Source organism: Equus caballus, chromosome 5 (assembly GCF_041296265.1).
Source record: "Equus caballus isolate H_3958 breed thoroughbred chromosome 5, TB-T2T, whole genome shotgun sequence".
Lineage (NCBI taxonomy): Eukaryota > Metazoa > Chordata > Mammalia > Perissodactyla > Equidae > Equus > Equus caballus.
In genome coordinates, this window is record NC_091688.1 from 32,628,140 (window position 1) to 32,645,113 (window position 16,974).

The 16,974-nt window shown below is 45.6% G+C and overlaps 1 protein-coding gene and 2 long non-coding RNA genes across 6 annotated transcripts in view; 1 reads left to right on the plus strand and 2 right to left on the minus strand.

The window, feature by feature from the left end:
- The window catches only part of LOC111773495 (NBPF family member NBPF26-like), a 71,146-nt gene extending 66,940 nt beyond the window's left edge, over window positions 1-4,206 (minus strand). The window contains exons 1-5 of one of the 2 annotated variants that reach the window (XM_070267920.1): window positions 3,955-4,190; window positions 2,347-2,459; window positions 1,881-2,029; window positions 792-982; window positions 645-703 (exon numbers count right to left, since the gene is read on the minus strand). The gene's annotated coding sequence lies outside the window, so the exon portion shown is untranslated. Of the gene's footprint in view, window positions 1-644; window positions 704-791; window positions 983-1,880; window positions 2,030-2,346; window positions 2,460-3,954 lie in introns of both variants that reach the window. The other variant, XM_070267921.1, reaches the window with a different exon arrangement.
- Window positions 4,207-4,304: 98 nt separating this feature from the next.
- LOC138924254 (uncharacterized) lies at window positions 4,305-13,555 on the plus strand. Of its 3 annotated transcripts, XR_011439083.1 has the most exons (4): window positions 4,305-4,605; window positions 4,824-4,919; window positions 6,153-6,320; window positions 6,424-13,555. It is a non-coding gene; the product is annotated as an uncharacterized lncRNA (long non-coding RNA). The 3 variants fall into 3 exon arrangements; XR_011439084.1 differs by lacking the exon at window positions 4,824-4,919 and having other exon boundaries at window positions 4,334-4,458; XR_011439082.1 differs by lacking the exon at window positions 4,824-4,919 and having other exon boundaries at window positions 4,360-4,605.
- Window positions 9,986-16,966, minus strand: LOC138924256 (uncharacterized). Its single transcript, XR_011439086.1, has 2 exons — window positions 11,671-16,966; window positions 9,986-11,158 (listed from the first exon to the last, which is right to left on the minus strand). It is a non-coding gene; the product is annotated as an uncharacterized lncRNA (long non-coding RNA).
- Window positions 16,967-16,974: the final 8 nt, after the last annotated feature.

Below are 16,974 nucleotides of genomic sequence, written 5' to 3' on the forward strand. Positions count from 1 at the left end.
CCAGCTGCAGAGCTAAAGAACCCCTACGTCAGAGTCAACGCGGTGCTTGTTCAAAACTTATGGGGACAAGGCCCAAGAAACTACATTTCAGACAAAAATTCCAAGGAGATTCTCATACCAGGAAACAGCCTCATCATTTAAAAATTTTAAAAAGCCTAGGATGGAGACTCTGAGACTCCCATTGGTAAGAAGAATGACTCAGCTATGAGCACAGCAAGTCCCTTGTCCAAGGTCACCTTTCAACGGGAAACGTCCTCGTGTCCAGGAAGAGTTCCTAAGTGATGTGGGACGCAAAGAGGACTCTGCTTCCCAGTCTGGACTTTTAGCGTCTCCCTTGTCCTTGGATTTTCTCCTCTGCTCTGATCACTGGGGGATGTCAGCCCTCATAGGGGTCATTTCTTGATGAAGACCTCTGTTATTTTAGCCTCCTCTTGGAGAAACATATGGCAGAGGTCAATTCTGGGGCTCCACAGAGCTAGGCTTTCTCCTAAGCCACCTTGGTGAGCTGAAAGATGCCGTGACTGCCAGAAATCATATTAATAAAGAGGGACAGGGATAAACAGGGCATCATGAGGGCAGCCTCTCAGGTGACATAGAACCACAACATGATCAATATCAGACCTACTCAGGTGGGGAGGACATACCGACCAATTCTGTCAGCAGAGAGCGCAGCCACATCATTCTAGAATTCTGATCCACAGAACTGTGAGACAACAAATGTGTGATGTTTCACACCACTGTTTTTGTAATCTGTTAATATGCATCAATAAGGAACTAATTCAGATACTTACCTCTACTCTCCTGACTTTTCAATTTTCAGAAACATGTATGCCAATCCCTATAAAGTAAAAAAATCAAAGACCACAGTAGAAATGGTGTGCTCACTCCAGGTGACTATTCCCAAGCCCTTGTAATGGGAACACACTCTGAAGGGGATTTCAGGCACTGGACGAACGTCTCTTTCACGTTACCAAGCACACCTCTAAAAGAATAAAGAGGGTACAACACTTAACTCCACGTAACATTGTCTACGAATCCATCAGCTGTCTCTGTTTCCTACTGCAGATTATGTTTAGCTCCTTGTTCTCCTGAACTCACCAGACAAGGTGTTATAGCAAGTGCCAGTTACCAGCATGGGCGAACCAATTCAAGGAGAGCAAGAGAGCCGCCGCTAGAGCAAGTTCCCCAGACAAAGTCCTTTGAATGCAATCTCCCCACTTATTTGGACTGGGAATACAGAAAAGGTCTATTTTTTAAAGTCTCATTCTAACGAAAATTCAAACGTCTCTGTTTACCAATTTGTATTTTTCTCAAGCCCCATCGTGGAAACCTCACTTTTCAGAATGACTGAGTTCCCAATTGCTCGAGCCTGGCCTGTCTGTCAAGGGAAGTTAGGTAAGCCCAACCTCAAACCTCTCCTGTGAACCAGCCCCTCCCCCTCAAAATCCAGAACAGCGTGTGAACCCACAGGCAGTAGCATCCAACAAGTAAGAGGGATATGTTTGCACTGCTCTTGGCCCAGATCATCTGAGAGAACACAGCAGTCAGAAAACAGAAGAGCATAGAGAAAAATCATATTGATTTCAGCTTTTCCAGGATGTCAGATAAGTTATGCCAATGAGAGTACTTACTGGTTAAATCTCTAAATACGGGGTTAATTGTTGGCAAAAATAAGTGATAGGTGTTGGCAAAAATAAATGCTATCCAGTGTTGGCAAGCGGGTGGAGACAAGAATATTCTCCTAAATGATTCGGAATACGAATTGGTAAAGCTTCGCTGCAAGGCCATAGGGCAGGAATAAACAAAAATTAGGTATGTACAAACATATTTCTAAACTGAGCAATTCTCTTTCCAGGAGTATATACTAGAGAAACACTTACACAGGCGGTGATGGAGATGTATAAATACAGATCTACACACGTCCACTGCAGCACTGTTTGTATAAATAGACACTGGAACCAATTTCATGTTCCTCAGTTGGAGAACCTTGACTCGTCACGCTCCATCCGCACCCTGAAAGGGCCCGCAGCTGTTCAAAAGAACAAGGCAGATCAAAGAAATGCTGATAGGGATGGAAGGCAAGCGCTACTATGTGCTGAGTACTCACTATGTGCCAGGCTCTGGGCTATACGCTTCACCTGCACGTCTCATGTAAACCTGGGACAAACCATGCAGGAAGAACTCCTATCTGACTACATGTTAAAAGGAGAAATCGAGCCACAGACAAGTCAAGAAACTTCGTTAAAGTCACACTGTTACCCAGACAGGTTTGCCCCTACAGCTTGTGAGACTGGAGTGTTCTGCCTTCTTCTCTATTTTAGGGATTTCCAGTGAGAGAGAAAATACCAGCTTCTGCTGCTCAGCTGCACTGCTCTGACACACAGCCTGACTGTTTAGTTCTCCTGTCGGAAATCACCTCAGACGTAGAACATCAGCCTCACACAAGATTACTCCGAAATCTAGATAAAAATGAGACAAAACAATGCTACCTCATAATTCTGTCCAGGCACAGACAAAGGCAAGGTCACTGTGCAATCTACAAAATCCCAAATACCCTCCTCTTTCCATAGGAAATGACTGTTACCTCTTTACTCCAATCATAGAACTGCCCGTGCGGACCACACTATTCACTAGGGGGCACACTCTGCTTCCTCCCATCCTCCCCAAATCACCCAACCGAAGCCCAAGTCCTTTCATAGGTTAGACCACGGGGTGTGTTTGTTCTGGCTGCAAGGAATAAAAAATGCAACTTGTTCAATAAGACATGTGTTCCCAATGATTTAACTTAAGGGTATTGACATCAGGTTTCCAGAAACGAGCAGCTGTAAAAACCCAGCCTCGGGAAGAAAGATTATTCACACAGTCTGTAAGAAATGTAGGCTCTGGAACTCCAAAACTTGCTGTAACCCCTAAAACAAAATTCTTTCTACCAAAACTCTTCAGTAACTAACATGAACCTTGCAAGTTCAAGCAGGAGTTTTCCACGTCTGATTTAAAGTACGGAGACTGAGGATAAGGTTAAGAGACAAGCTAGTTAAGAGACAATGTGCAGCCCAAGCATATCTTAAAAGAACCTGGAATCGGTCAAAACCCAGTATGACCAACTGGGCTTGAACCACCAACTCTTCAGTTAACAGATGAAGGAGCTCATGGATTACCCAGCTGAAGGCAGGCACTGATCCTCTAGACAATGTCTCTCTAGCCCCAAGCTTCCTCAGCCAGGGCTCTTCTGCCTTGGCACACTTGGCCAGCTCCAGAGAAAGAGCCCAAGAATCCTGTGGACATATCTGTAGCTACCATAACGTGATATCATAAGAACTGGAATTTTTTGTTGGTGACAAAGTTACAGTACTCTCATGTACCCACATTCAAAAGGAAGTGATTTCACTCATATGTGGGAGATAAACTAACAAACTCATGGATACAGAGAACAGACTCTTGGTTACCAGAGGAGAAGAGGATGGAGAGAGGGCGAAAAGGGTAAAGGGGCAAGTGTGTATGGTAACGGACCGCGACCAGGCTTTCGGTGGTGAACACGATGTAGTCTATACAGAAGTCAAAATATAATGATGTACACCTGGAATTTACATGATGTTATAAACTAATGTTACCACAATAAAGCAATTAATTAAATTAAGTGTTAAATTCTCAAAGAGATTAATCAAAATAAAGATATTATCCCACCCAATTTAAATAGTGTTTTAGAGTGTTTTTCTCTGGATCCTGTAGCAAAGGCCTTTACCTGGTTTTGGTGCCCAGCAGCCGAGGCCAAAGGCATGGAGGACTTGGCATGCTCTGTAGGGTCTCCTGTCACAAAAGTGTGTGGCCCCTCCCTCCCTGCCTCTTCCCACTAAACTGTGGGATGCTGCTCCCAATTCCTTCTCCGTGGTGAGCTTGTGACTGTGGTAACAGCTCTTTGTTCCTGGAAATCCTGTTCCTCAAACCTGGACTTACCAGACCCGCCTTTTGCGAGTAGCTTTCTTCCCCTTTTAGTCCCTTAAAGTTTTTGCTCTGATCTCTAGCATACGTCCTCGGCATGATCCTGCAAATCTTTGTTGTTGTTGTTCTTACGCTACTATTGTGCTTTTCATTTTCAAGAGCTCGAGCCCGTTTTCAAAGTTTATCTCTGGATGAAGAGAAAACAACGGACACGAGACCTTACCTTCCACAGGCAGCCTAAAGCTGGAGGGTGAGGACGTCACTTCCTGTTATGTCTGCTGACCGCCATTGGCTGGGAGGGTAGAGTGGGCGGGGAAGTTGTGCGCAGGGGGCGGGGCATGGGCAGGAAGGAAAGTAACGCCGGCGCTGTCCTGCGTGGGGCGTGTCTCATGTGGATGACGCGGCTCCGCGGCCAGCTGTTTAGACGTCCGTTACTCCTGCTCTAGGAGACTTCCTGAGCCACTGGGACCGAGTCAAGGACTGTTGCATGAATTTGAGTGCAAGTTCTGTGTAGAGGAGGTCTGGGGGGCCACAGGGGGCAGGGCGGTGGGGGTGGTTCTAGAGAAGGTGAGTGGACGGCGTAAGGAATATAAGGCTATGCCAGGCGGGAGAAGGCGAGTTTTCAAATTCCCCAGATATCCCCCCAAATGGCTGTGCTTCCTCAGGGTAAGCTGGTTCTATTATCCCTCATATTTTCTTCTCTCTGCCATTTTCCTGACTCTACCAAATTGACTTTGTAATATGTGGTGGGGAGTTATGGTGTATGGGTTTTATTCTATTTGGGAGTCCAGGAGAGCTGCCTTGATCCCGAGCTTCTAACTCCGTTTTCTACTTTTTGGTTCTTCCCCATCTGTTCTTCCTTCCTTTCAAATTTACCACTCTAGCTCTTCCGCTGACTCCCTGCTGTGGACAGTGAGGTTCTCTCCTGTATGTCGCGCGAAGCCTACCACAGACTTTAAAGGAGGAACAGCCTTGGCCAGGTCCATTGTCTCCACTGTCTGCTGCTTTGCTACTGTTGGCGTCAGCTGTTGTTTTTCCCTTTGTTGTCTCTCCGTGAGGGAGTGTGTGTGTGTTTCTCCCATGTGCTTCCACGGAGGGTGAGCTTTTGGGGACACCTGAGAAAGTGGCTGCTGGGAACCTCAGGCCATCTTCTGTAGGTTCTGCCTCTTCTCTGGCTGTATGTTCTTTCCCAGGTTGTTGACTTCTGTTGGAGGCCACCATCCCCTCACCTCTGCATTTGGGCATTGCTTGTCTAAGGGCTCTGAGATATTTGGAATGTTCTGGCAATCCTGCCCTTGAGGAGCTCTGCCCAACGGGCCCACATAATCCCTGGGGGTAACTGGGAAGTTCCCTTCTCTGCCATGGTTATCACACACACTTCCTGCTTTGAAAGCCTCCTCGAGTTAGGAAAATTCTCTATTCCTACCTCTACCCCAAAAAGCTTGGCACTTCATTCCATGACTCTAGAATGGACTGGGTTCCAAGCTCCTCAGAGATACCGCTGTTGGTCCAGGGACGATAGGTCAGGGCTGTGGTTGCCAGCATTGTCTCTGTCAGACGTGGCCTCCTCCAGTCCTGGTGCCACCACTGGTCTGGTGGGGACAAGGGGCTACATCCTATGATTTCCTCGTGGGTCACGTGGCTGTAATGGTGCCCCACACCTCACAGTGTTGTGCAGATGAAGATAACCCAACTGCTCACTTAGCATAGTTTGTGCTTCCTGGCATGATGTACATTGACAGAATGATATTTTTTCTTTCATTGTGTAACACAATATGCAGAAGGCTGCATAAAACATAAATGTATGGCTATAAGTTAACATAGCCCCCAACTAGATCAATACCTAGAACATACGAGGCTTCCAGAAGCTTCCCAAATGCCTCTTCCTGGTCACATCTCCCTCCTTGGCCTTAGCAGTAACCTCAATCTTATTTTCGTGATGTTTCATTCTTTGTTCATGTATTTTATAATTTTGTTTATTACACACTCCACACAGGTCTGGATTTTAACCTGTAATCATATAGCATATATTCTCTCATGCCTGGCTTTGTTCACTAAGAATTATGGATTTAACAATCATCAGTGATTCTTCCATTGTGGTTGCTAATGAAATAGACCACAATTTAGTTATCCATTCTATTGATGGTGGACATTTTGGTTGTTTACAGTCTGTGGATCTTTCACACAACAAGGCTATGGTCCTTCTTGTGCAGGTGTCCTGGGCACGGTAGATTACACAACAAAGAGTGGAATTCTGGGGTCCTGTGTTATGCCTACCCAAGACTTCTGAGGAAAAAAAGAAAAAAGAAAAGAAAATGTATAAAGCAAAGCATGCAGATTATCCAATTCATATGAACGGAATAAAACAAAACTGAATGCAGGTGATGTATTGGATATATAGATGGAAGCTTACATGTTAAAGTACTCATCAGTGTGTTTTCTGTGTCCCTTCTCCCCGCTCATTCAAGGTTGATGTCTTCACAGATCCAACTGGAATGAACTGGGATGGCTGGATTCAGTTCAGCAGGGGGACCCATGACTCCATGAGGAGACCTGGCCCACACTTCCTCTTCTCCTGGGAGGTGTTTATGCTTTGGACTCTCCAGAACTACAAGACAAGGGTTGGCAAGTAAAGGCCTGGAGAGCCGGTGGTTGGGAGGGGACAGTCCTGCTCTGGGTGAAGGACTTGGGCCTAAGCTTGGGGAGACTGAGTGGAAAAGGAAAGAATCCTCAGGATCAGGGCGTGGGAGGAGGAATGAGAGGCTGCTCCTGTGGGTAGAAGGGAGGCTGGAGGAGGAGAGACCAGAGTCGGGGGGGGGTGCAGAATCTGGTAAGGGGGAGTTCCAGAGAGACAGGGGCTGCCATTCTGGGGCCAGGGAATTGCATCTCCTTGGTATTGAGCTCTCCATGCTCTTCTGCTTCCTCTTCCTTTCGCCCCTCTTCCTCCTCCTCTGCCCCTCCTACTCTTCCCACATCCTCCCTCTCCACCCCCTCCCCTTCCTCCTCCATCTCATGATGGCACACAGGGGACCATAGGGATCCACACCAGAGGCACAGGAAAATGTTTGAATTTATTTTAAAATCAGATGAAAAGCAGTGTTCTTTTAGGTCAAAGACAATGTTTTAACATATAATAGTAATAATACATTTTTTTATACCAACAGTAGTAGAATATACTTTTTAATGGTTTATGCATGAAGGGACCCATGAAGACAAAGTGCCCAGGGCCCTCAAAAGTTATAATGTGAATTATGTACTTGGTGTGCATGTATAGTGAATTTTACCTGAAAGTAAAGACCTATACAGCAAACCAAACAAGGGAGAAGGACTCAGCAGTTGCAGTGCAAGTCCTTTGTCCCTGGTGGCTTCTGGCAGGAAGCTTCGCTCCTTCAGAGAAGGGATCCTACCGGGAGGGCCCAGAGTAGATTCCTCCATCTGAACCTTTAGCTCCTTCTGTCCAGCTCTGGTTTATCTCTTCTCATCTTACTGCTGGAGGTTCTCAGCACTCAGGGGAGGATTTCTGTTGTTGTTGTTGTTGAGGATGATTGGCCCTGAGGTTACCTCCGTTGCCAATCTTCCTCATATTGCTTAAGGAAGATTCACCCTGAGCTTAACATCTGTGCCAGTCTTCCTCTCTTTTGTCTGTGGGGTGCTTCCATATCATGACCTGATGAGTGATGTGTATGTCTGCACCCAGGATCCAAACCTGTGAACCCCGGGCAGATGAAACAGAGCATGCGAACTTAACCACTACGCCACCGGGCTGGCTGCCAGAATATTTTCTTGGAAGAGCATAGTTACTGCCTCTTCTATGGAAAGAGATGAGGAAGAGATGCATGAGGCATCTTATCAATGACCCAGTTTTCTCCAAATCCATGTGGATGAGCTGAATGGAAAGAATCGTTTAAATAGGTCAGGTCACTAAAGAGGCCCCATCTGAACATGGTCCCACAAAGGCAGCTCCCAAGAGAAGAGCCAGCTCTACTGCATGGCGTCTGGTTAACCACTTCCTTAGTCATATGGGCCCCGGAGATGACTGTGGGTGGGAGGCAAGGAGAGATACAGCCTTGAGGAGGAAGAGGAGGGTCCCAAAGTGGGTGGGAGGAGAAATAAATGAACAACAAACCGATCTATTGAAAACAAAGTTGTTCTTAATAACGCTGGAGGTGAGGAGGCTGCGATTCTTCTCTTCTGGTGGAAATAAGGTCCCCTAAAATGAGGTCATCTGGAAGTCAGGAAGCTTTATCAGACCCCACACCACCGTAGAGTCGCTGACCACAAAGCACAAGGCTCTCTATGCTGGAGCTCCAAGGCTGCCCTGATCCTCTGTGAAGGTCTCTAAGGAAGGAGACCATCCTTCTCAGCCCCTTTCAGCTTTTGGCTTCCCTGTGCTGATCCTTCCAAACAGTTTCTCAAATCTGAGAATTTCTCCTTGTTCAGGCTCGGAGGTGCAGAGAAAAACATTGAGGCAGCCACATTTCTCAGCATCTTTCTTTTACTGAGGCATCTATTGAGGTCATGCATCCATTGAATTGTCCTCGATGCTTTTCCTCCAAGAATTATGTAAAACTTTACTCATTTTTCTTTTACTCTCTACCAGTTTTTCATTCCCTTTGAAGAGTGTGGAGTCAATTTGAGACTATACTCTACTTAGCTTGTGATAAGTTAATTCAACCAAAGATATCTATCCCAACCACCTGTTAGTGTCATTCTTAACATATCCCATATAATGTTGACTCCATTTCCCCCCACAGCAACATTTTGGGTTTCATATAACTTGAAGTGAATTTTGGCATCTCCATCTACTTACTTCAACTTCCGTTGATATGTGTAGTTTGTTTTGATTTTTACTTTCCATAAAAATTGAATTCTGTGTATGTAACTTATGAGTTTCATTACAATTCCATAGGATCTCTTCTACTTGTCAAAGGCATATAAAAATTTCACATATATCTGCTTGAATACATGTAGTAAATCAGATGATGTAATTGTATCTGCCTTTGGACAAGCAATATATTCAACAGGAGTGGATGGAAGGGCAGTTTCTATGCAACAGTGTTGCCGGATCTGCCTGTGTAGGTACACACCAGTGACCTATGTTTGTGTTTGTCTGAAGTATGTGGGAAAATACAGGCCCTGACCAGGCGCAGAAATATACGCCACACATGTACAGTGGTGTTTAGTGGCACAGCAGCTGAGGTCAGGAAGAGAGGTGTGGCACGAGACAGAGTCATCTCCTAATGTACATCCTACCCACGGTTGGTGAGACTGAAATGTGGGACGTCCTCCTGATATGTGTGTCTCTGTAACTCTGCTGGGATTGTCTAGGCTGGTGGTTTCACAAGGGTGACGATGGCCACAACCGCCACGTGTTCCATTAAGCTTTCATGACTGAGTGAAGGAAGGACCGGGCAGATGACTTTTCAAAGTTGGGACCCCACCTCCATCACACCCCCATACAAACTGCAGGATGATGTTGCTGTGTGAGGGAGCTCAAAAGCATATTCTGTCGCAGGAAAAAAAGTTATCCAGATGCTTCTTAAACTGAGGTCATTGAAACCTAATAAAAGTTAAGTGACTTGCCTAAAGTTATATTGCAATGATTTCAAGTGCTATTAAAAATATCCTTAATACCAATGTCATACATTGAGTAATTATGTATGAAGCTTATTAAAAATCTCTGAGGTCCTAGCCAGAACTTCCTCAGTGGCGAAAAGCTAGTTTGCAGACTGATGATTTATGAGTTGCTTGTACAATGGGAACCATTTTCTCAATACAAATCAATTAAGATAGTCTATATTCTGTATAAAAACGTCACAATGAATCGAGAAATCACATGTTCTCTAGAAAAAAAAGGTAGAGAAAGAAATATAATAAATACAATGTAGTGTGTATGGTTAATATGGGCCAAAAGATATGGGTGAGTTTAGGATATAAATATGAAGAAGAGAAAGAATATTTATATTAATTTATATTTATATTCACCCAACGATTCATGATGATAATGATTTATAACAATGAATTTAAAAAATACACGAGTCCACAGTGATAGTCAAAACAAAAGTTTAATGCTATGGAAGGGGGAGGTAATGTGCTTTTTCAGGGCACAATGCCAGCAAATACAAGTTTATAGGAAAGACCAAATTAGAAAATTTTCAATGTACAAATATGATTATGATAATTGACAAACAGGAGGGGTCATTAATGGATGGTAAAATTTTTAGAGAAAGATCTTTAGAAAAGAGGATATTCACACACTCTCAAAGTACCACTCACCAAATTACTTACTCATTATACAAAGGAAAAAATGTGCCCTTACAATGAACAGATCTCGTAGGCCCTTCCATGACAACATGTCCCATACTAGTACGGCAGTCACAGAGGTGGACACACCGGACATTCTTGGTCTCCAGGTGGGCTCCACTAGGAAGCACCCAGCACTAACTACGTAGGGCTCTTGGCAAGAGGGTCGGCCTGAGTTAGTCATGAGGAAGTGGTCAGAGCAGTACACAATGTAGACCATTGAACAAGACAACTGTCCTGATCTCTACAAACAAGGCAATGTCACCGCCACCAAAAACAACAAAAGGTGAGGAGAGGTTATTGGATCCAAAGGACTAAAGAAATCTTTTTAGTCGTTTAGCACCCCAAAAGTCTCTTCTCCTTTTTGTTATCTCATTTGTGGTGACGTTGCCTTGTTTGTAGAGGTGAGGCCAGTTGTCTTGTGCAGTGGTCTAAATTCTGCATTTGTCTTAGGACTACCTCATGACTGAATTCAGGCTAAACCTTGTCAGCAAGAGCACTGCATAGTTAGTGCTGTCTGCTCCTTGCACAGCCCAGCTGGTGGCACAGAACGCCCGGTCTGTCATGTTGTCTTCTGCCAGTTGCTCCTGATTCCGCTGATGTGCAGGATGGGAACTGAGAGCAGCAAGGGTTAAGGTCTCTCATAACCGTGTGTGGGTCTCCTCACTGACTTAGTGCAGTTGGAGGCCGAAGGGCTGGGATTTCTCCCGTCAAACCAGCCTTTGCAGTAAAAACCTTGGGGAGTGCTTTGTGGTTGTGATGTTGATCTTCAGCATAGGATCCCGTCACTGTTGTGTTTGGGTTTTACATTGATTTGCTGTTTTAGAATTTTTTCATCAAGTGAAAATGGTACTTTTTGTGAAGTAGTTTCTTTCAAATCAGTAATATCTTTCCTTAGTTCCAGAGATCTTGGTATCTGAGAGACAGAAAGAGAAAATAAAAATGAAATGTGAAAATGGACAGACAGCTGCCAAGTGAACCCTGCCTGGCTCTGGCACCACTGTCAACTCCCAGAAATCTGGAAGCTGCAAGGTCAGCCTCTCTCCCTACTGGGGCATGATGCGGACTTTGGTCACGAACGACTGTCTTGGCCAGGAATTAGCTGCCACCGTGGGAACGGCAACCGGGCAGAGGCAGACATGCGGCATCCGCTGGGTGACAGAAGAAAGAGAGAACGGGAGAGCGCACGCCATCCGCCGACAGATGAGCACACCTCCGGCATCTGACTGCACGTGACCACACTGGAGAGAGATCACCGAATTGGCCCATCCGAGGACCACGGTGAGAAACACAGAGCACTCTGGAAAAGGGACACTTGGCGGTTGCGTGCATGGGGGAAACGGGGATAGTCAGTGCTCGCTGAATTCCTTCGATCGGAGATGCCCAGATGGCCCCTTCCAATGGAGTCCCGGGATTCTTCCGAGTTACCTGCAACACAGGCCGTCTTGGATGCCCCCGTCATCCTCTGGATCGGTGTGTTGGCCTGGAAAGAAATTCGCACGGGGCCAGTCACACTAAGCAGATCCCCACTCGACCCTTGGGAATCCAGTGTCCAGTCCCAGCCCAGGGACCTCCACATCCTCAGTGTGACAACGGCAGACGGGAAGAGCAATCTGCCAGGAGACCTCAGGCGGTGTCTCGTGAAAGCGCCGGCCTGGCTTTGCTGAGCCAGCGGGCCGCGTCTCCCCGATCGGGGAGGCCCTCAGCCCAGGATGCTCTCCCGAGTCTGGGAAAACAGCCAAAGAGGCGTGGGGCTCACACCTTCTGGGGCACCAGCCTAAGAGCCTGCTCGCACAAGTGCTGGGCTACTCAGCCTTCTCTGCGCAGGGACACTAGTTGTGGAGGCTCGAGTCGAACTCATCGCCTGAGGGGAGAAGGCTGGCGGCACTCTACAAACCCTGGCATCCAGAGGCATCGTCGCCCCTGCTCCGCAGAAACACTGGCCACCCTGTGGGCCGGGAGAAGGCCAAGGCATAGTACTGGTACAAAAACAGGTGCACAGATCAATGGAACAAAATTGAAAGCCCAGAAATAAAACCACACATCTATGGACAGCTTATCTTTGACAAAGGAGCTGAGGGCATACAATGGAGAAAAGAAAGTCTTTTCAACAAATGGTGCTGGGAATACTGGAAAGCCACATGGAAAACAATGAAAATTGACCATTCTTTTTCACCACTCACCAAAATAAACTGAAAATGGATTAAAGACCTAAAGGTGAGACCTGAAACCATAAGGCTTCTGGAAGAAAACGTAGGCAGTACACTCTTTGACATCAGTATTAAAAGGATCTTTTTGGACACCATGCCTTCTCAGAGAAGGGAAACAATAGAAAGAATAAACAAATGGGACTTCATCAGATTAAAGAGCTTCTTCAGGCAAATGAAAACAGGATTGAAACAAAAAAACAACCCACTAACTGGGAAAAAATATTTGCAAGTCATATATCTGACAAAGGCTTAATATCCATAATATATAAAGAACTCTCGCAACTCAACCACAAAACATCAAACAACCCAATCAAAAAATGGGCTGGAGACATGAACAGACATTTCTCCAAAGAAGATATACTGATGGCCAATAGGCACATGAAAAGATGCTCATCATCGCTGATCATCAGGGAAATGCAAATCAAAACTACACTAAGATATCACCTGACACCCGTTAGAATGACAAAAGTATCTAAAACTAATAGCAACAAATGTTGGAGAGGTTGCGGAGAAAAAGGAACCCTCATACACTGCTGGTGGGAATGCAAACTGGTGCAGCCACTATGGAAAACAGTATGGAGATTCCTCAAAAAACTAAAAATAGAACTACCATAAGATCCAGCCATCCCACTACTGGGTATTTATCCAAAGAGCCTGAAGTCAGCAATCCCAAAAGTCCTGTGCACCCCAATGTTTATTGCAGCACTGTTTACAATAGCCAAGACGTGGAAGCAACCTAAGTGCCCATCAACAGACGAATGGATAAAGAAGATGTGGTACATATATACAATGGAATACTACTCAGCTGCAAAACAGAACAAAATCATTCCATTTGCAATAACATGGATGGACCTTGAGAGAATTATGTTAAGTGAAATAAGCCAGCGAGAGAAAGATAATCTGTGTATGACTCCACTCATATGAGGAATTTAAAACTATGGATCAAGAACAGTTTAGTGGATACCAGGGGAAAGGTGGGGTGGGGGATGGGCACAAAGGGTGAAGTGGTGCACCTACAACATGACTGACAAACATTAATGTACAATTGAAATTTCACAAGATTGTAACCTATCAATAACTCAATAAAAAAAAAAGAAATTAAAGCTGAGAAAGGTGAAATGACTTGCCCAAAATCTTAGCAAACAGTTCACGTCAAGGCTGGTACTAAAAAAGGTCTCCAAACACCAGGGTCCTCCATCTTGCTGTGGCACAAATAACCAAACTCTCAGGAGCCCTGTTTACAGGTGGGTTAATGGTCTAAAAAGGTCCCTACAGAACTTGACACACAGGACAAAAGATGATTTAACCTTCTTTCTCTGTCTCCCAACTTTATCTTCTAATGCCATGTAGTACCCACAGGCCCCATCTCTAAGTCACTAATCAGTCTCCACTAAGAAACTCGAATAAGTCTTGATGCCACAGCTCCTAGAATTTTTACCGAAGCCTGCAGTGAGCTATGAAAAAAGAAAGTTAGGTCAGACTCACGTTCACGACATAAAACCCCTGCAGAATCCCATGGTGGAGCCTCAACTGGACTTAAGGAAAGCTGCTTCACACCCCTTCCTTAGGTCCCCCTTACAGCAAACAGCCCATGTTCCCAGAAGCACTGAGAGCAGCAGCAGATGACCTGTAGCTGCCTCCCTAATGCAGGATTTAGAGCTGGAATGGACAGCGACACCTGGCTCATCCCCACCCACACCTGGACAGCTGGAGCAGTTTGGAAGGGACCATAACAAGACAGAAGTCAAGGCTCAATCCTAAACCAGCTGTGTGATCTTGAATAAATCACCAAACTCATTCAAGCGTGGGTGTCAACTAAATCCAAAAAAAGGAAGAGACGGCCTCGAAATGTCCAAGAATCTGCCACGCGTCCACATCCACCTCCCGGCCAGGTTCAGGACAAGCCCAGGACACACCTACAGACTCAGCTCAGATGCTCAGCGGATGTTTATTAAACCATCCATCCATCAACAAGACTGTGTTGATGGTTAGCCCTAACAAGCATGATTAGGGTCTGGTTCTCTAATTCTGTTTGACGGGTTTTGTGGGCTCCAGGGGAAGAATGAAGCACGCAAAAGTTTACCAAGGCTGACTCAACACACTCCACCAAAACCTAAATGAGACCAGAGTCTGCAAAACAAGCAAATATCACCCTGCCGGCCAACCCATCTGCTGTCCCAGTGGAAGATTAGAGTCAGCGGAACTACGAGGACGGGGAAGAAGGAGCAGAACCAATCCATGTTTATGATGCCATCAGGGCCACCCCATCAGACAGCCAAGTCTGCCTTCAGGGTGAGGCAAGAGTAGGCCAAGGCCTTCCTCCCCTCCTGCGGGGTAACAACTCAGTCCCACCCATCAGCTGAGAGCCAAGCTACGTACTCTGCCATTGGCACAGGTCTCTCCTACGATACGTACACTGATATAACTCGCTTTGAGGAAGGTCAGGAAGGTCATGGATGAGCACTTTACACCTACCGAGGCCTTAATCAGTCAGAGAATAACTGGGCTGCCAGAGGAATCTTAGAGTACATCTTCTGGGTCACACTTAGGAGAAACACAAGTCCCAGAGGACAAAAAACTACACTGTGGGCCCCGTTCATATTGCATAACTCTGTAGGGCTGCTTAATGTTTTTCAGAAGTGTCCACAGTATGTGCTCCACTAATCTGTACATAGCCTGAGGGAGAGATTAAATGCCTAATACACACCTAAAGCCCTCACCACCAAAAACACTGCCTGCACGTGAAAAAGTCCCCTTTGCACATCTGTTCCTGGATAATTCTGAAAGTCCACAGGATATACCAAGCTTGCAGGATACCACAGTACATCACATAACCCTTGCACCCAACAGGGTCTTGTTCAAGGCTGCAGCCCTAAAACCTCGCATGGGACCTGACGTGCCACAGAACTCAGTAAATGACCTACTGATTGCAATAATGAAATTATCTTTCAGGATCCTCTTCTTATCTTGGCACATCCCCACTTATCGTCTACTCAGAGGGGTTAGATATATTTTATCAGAACCAGCTCTGAGAGCTGGCATGCACTACAGCAGGGGCTCTAGAGCCCCAGTGGAACTGCCTGTCACTAGCCAAGGGATGTTATGACACTTAGAGACTAGGACCTAATTTCCCTACCTGGAAGTGGAAACAACAACTATCTCAAATAAAGGATCAGAAGACCAAATACAGTAAGGAAAGTGTTTGAGAAACCACAAAGGAGGCTGGGGTAGGGGTCACAGAAGTAAGAGATGAGAAAGAAGCAGATGAATATTTCCTTCTCTTCAAGGAACCGTTTTTCTCTGATGGCAAAATCCACTTTTCCTATGGTCTTCCCCCATTTGATGTTACTATCACAGTACTGTAGTAAAGGGCTTGTGCCCATGAGCAAAGGAGAAGAGGGCTTAGTACTCACAGCCCCCTCACCGTTTCACCCAGGAAGGCTTCCCATGCTGCACCTTCTTCTCAGGATTTGTGGCATATTACTCACTACTCAGCAATGCATGGTATTTGAGTCTGTTCAGCTTTTTATGTATTAATCCCATTTCTGCAAACAGATTCACTCAATGCAAATATATATAACACAAATCATGTACTAGGCCCTGGGTATTCAAATGTGAACTACTATCTCCTCGGCCAAAGAAACAGGAAGACCATCAAGGGAATATATGTCTAGATGAATAAATGTCAATTTATTAAGAAGTCAGTCGTAAACTATTATACAACGAATAGGAGAGTTTTCAGAGAAATACTTCCTTTTCTTGGAAATGTCAAACACACACCAGATTCATCACCTGGTGGCGTGAAAAGTTCACTGAGACTGAGGAAATCAGGCCTTCAGGTTCTGCTGTTGATTCTGCCCTGGGAGAGCAGTGCTACTGCTGATGAAATCCTCTGTTCCGCCCCTCAATTACTCCACACAAACACCCAATTACGTGTGCTTCTATTTTAAGAAAACCCACGAGCTGAAACAGTGAACTTCTTAAAACAAAAGAGTGAATACCCTTCAATTTACTCGACAAAAGCCCTCTTCACTTTATAATAGTCTGTTTGCTCATTACTCAACAGGGAGGCCCGGGTCTGAGAGACTAGAATGTGGCATGGAAGAGTTCTGACTGGTTGCAGGGCCAGTCCTACACTGGATCAACAGCCTTGAACAAGTCACTTTCATCTCTTTGTCCTTCAGTCCCCTCATCTGTAAAATAAGGGGGTTGACTTAGAACCTGTATCTTAGAGGATCTCTGAGGTCCCTTCCAGCTCCAACACTCTAATTGTACTTTAGTTGTAGTCTTCTCATGTCTTCTGCAGACCATGCCCCTTTCCCCAGTGAAGTCACATTCCAATTACTTAATGCCCACATCCTGGTTGACAGATCAGTTAGAGCAAACAGCCAAACGCAGCAAGACTGCACGTGGCGCTCACCATGCTCCGGGCTGTGGAAGGTGCCCTCTCCCTTGGAGGCGTGGGAGGAGCGGCCTTGTGCTCTTTCTTCCCTTAGCTGTTCATCGACATGTTGCTCAAGTG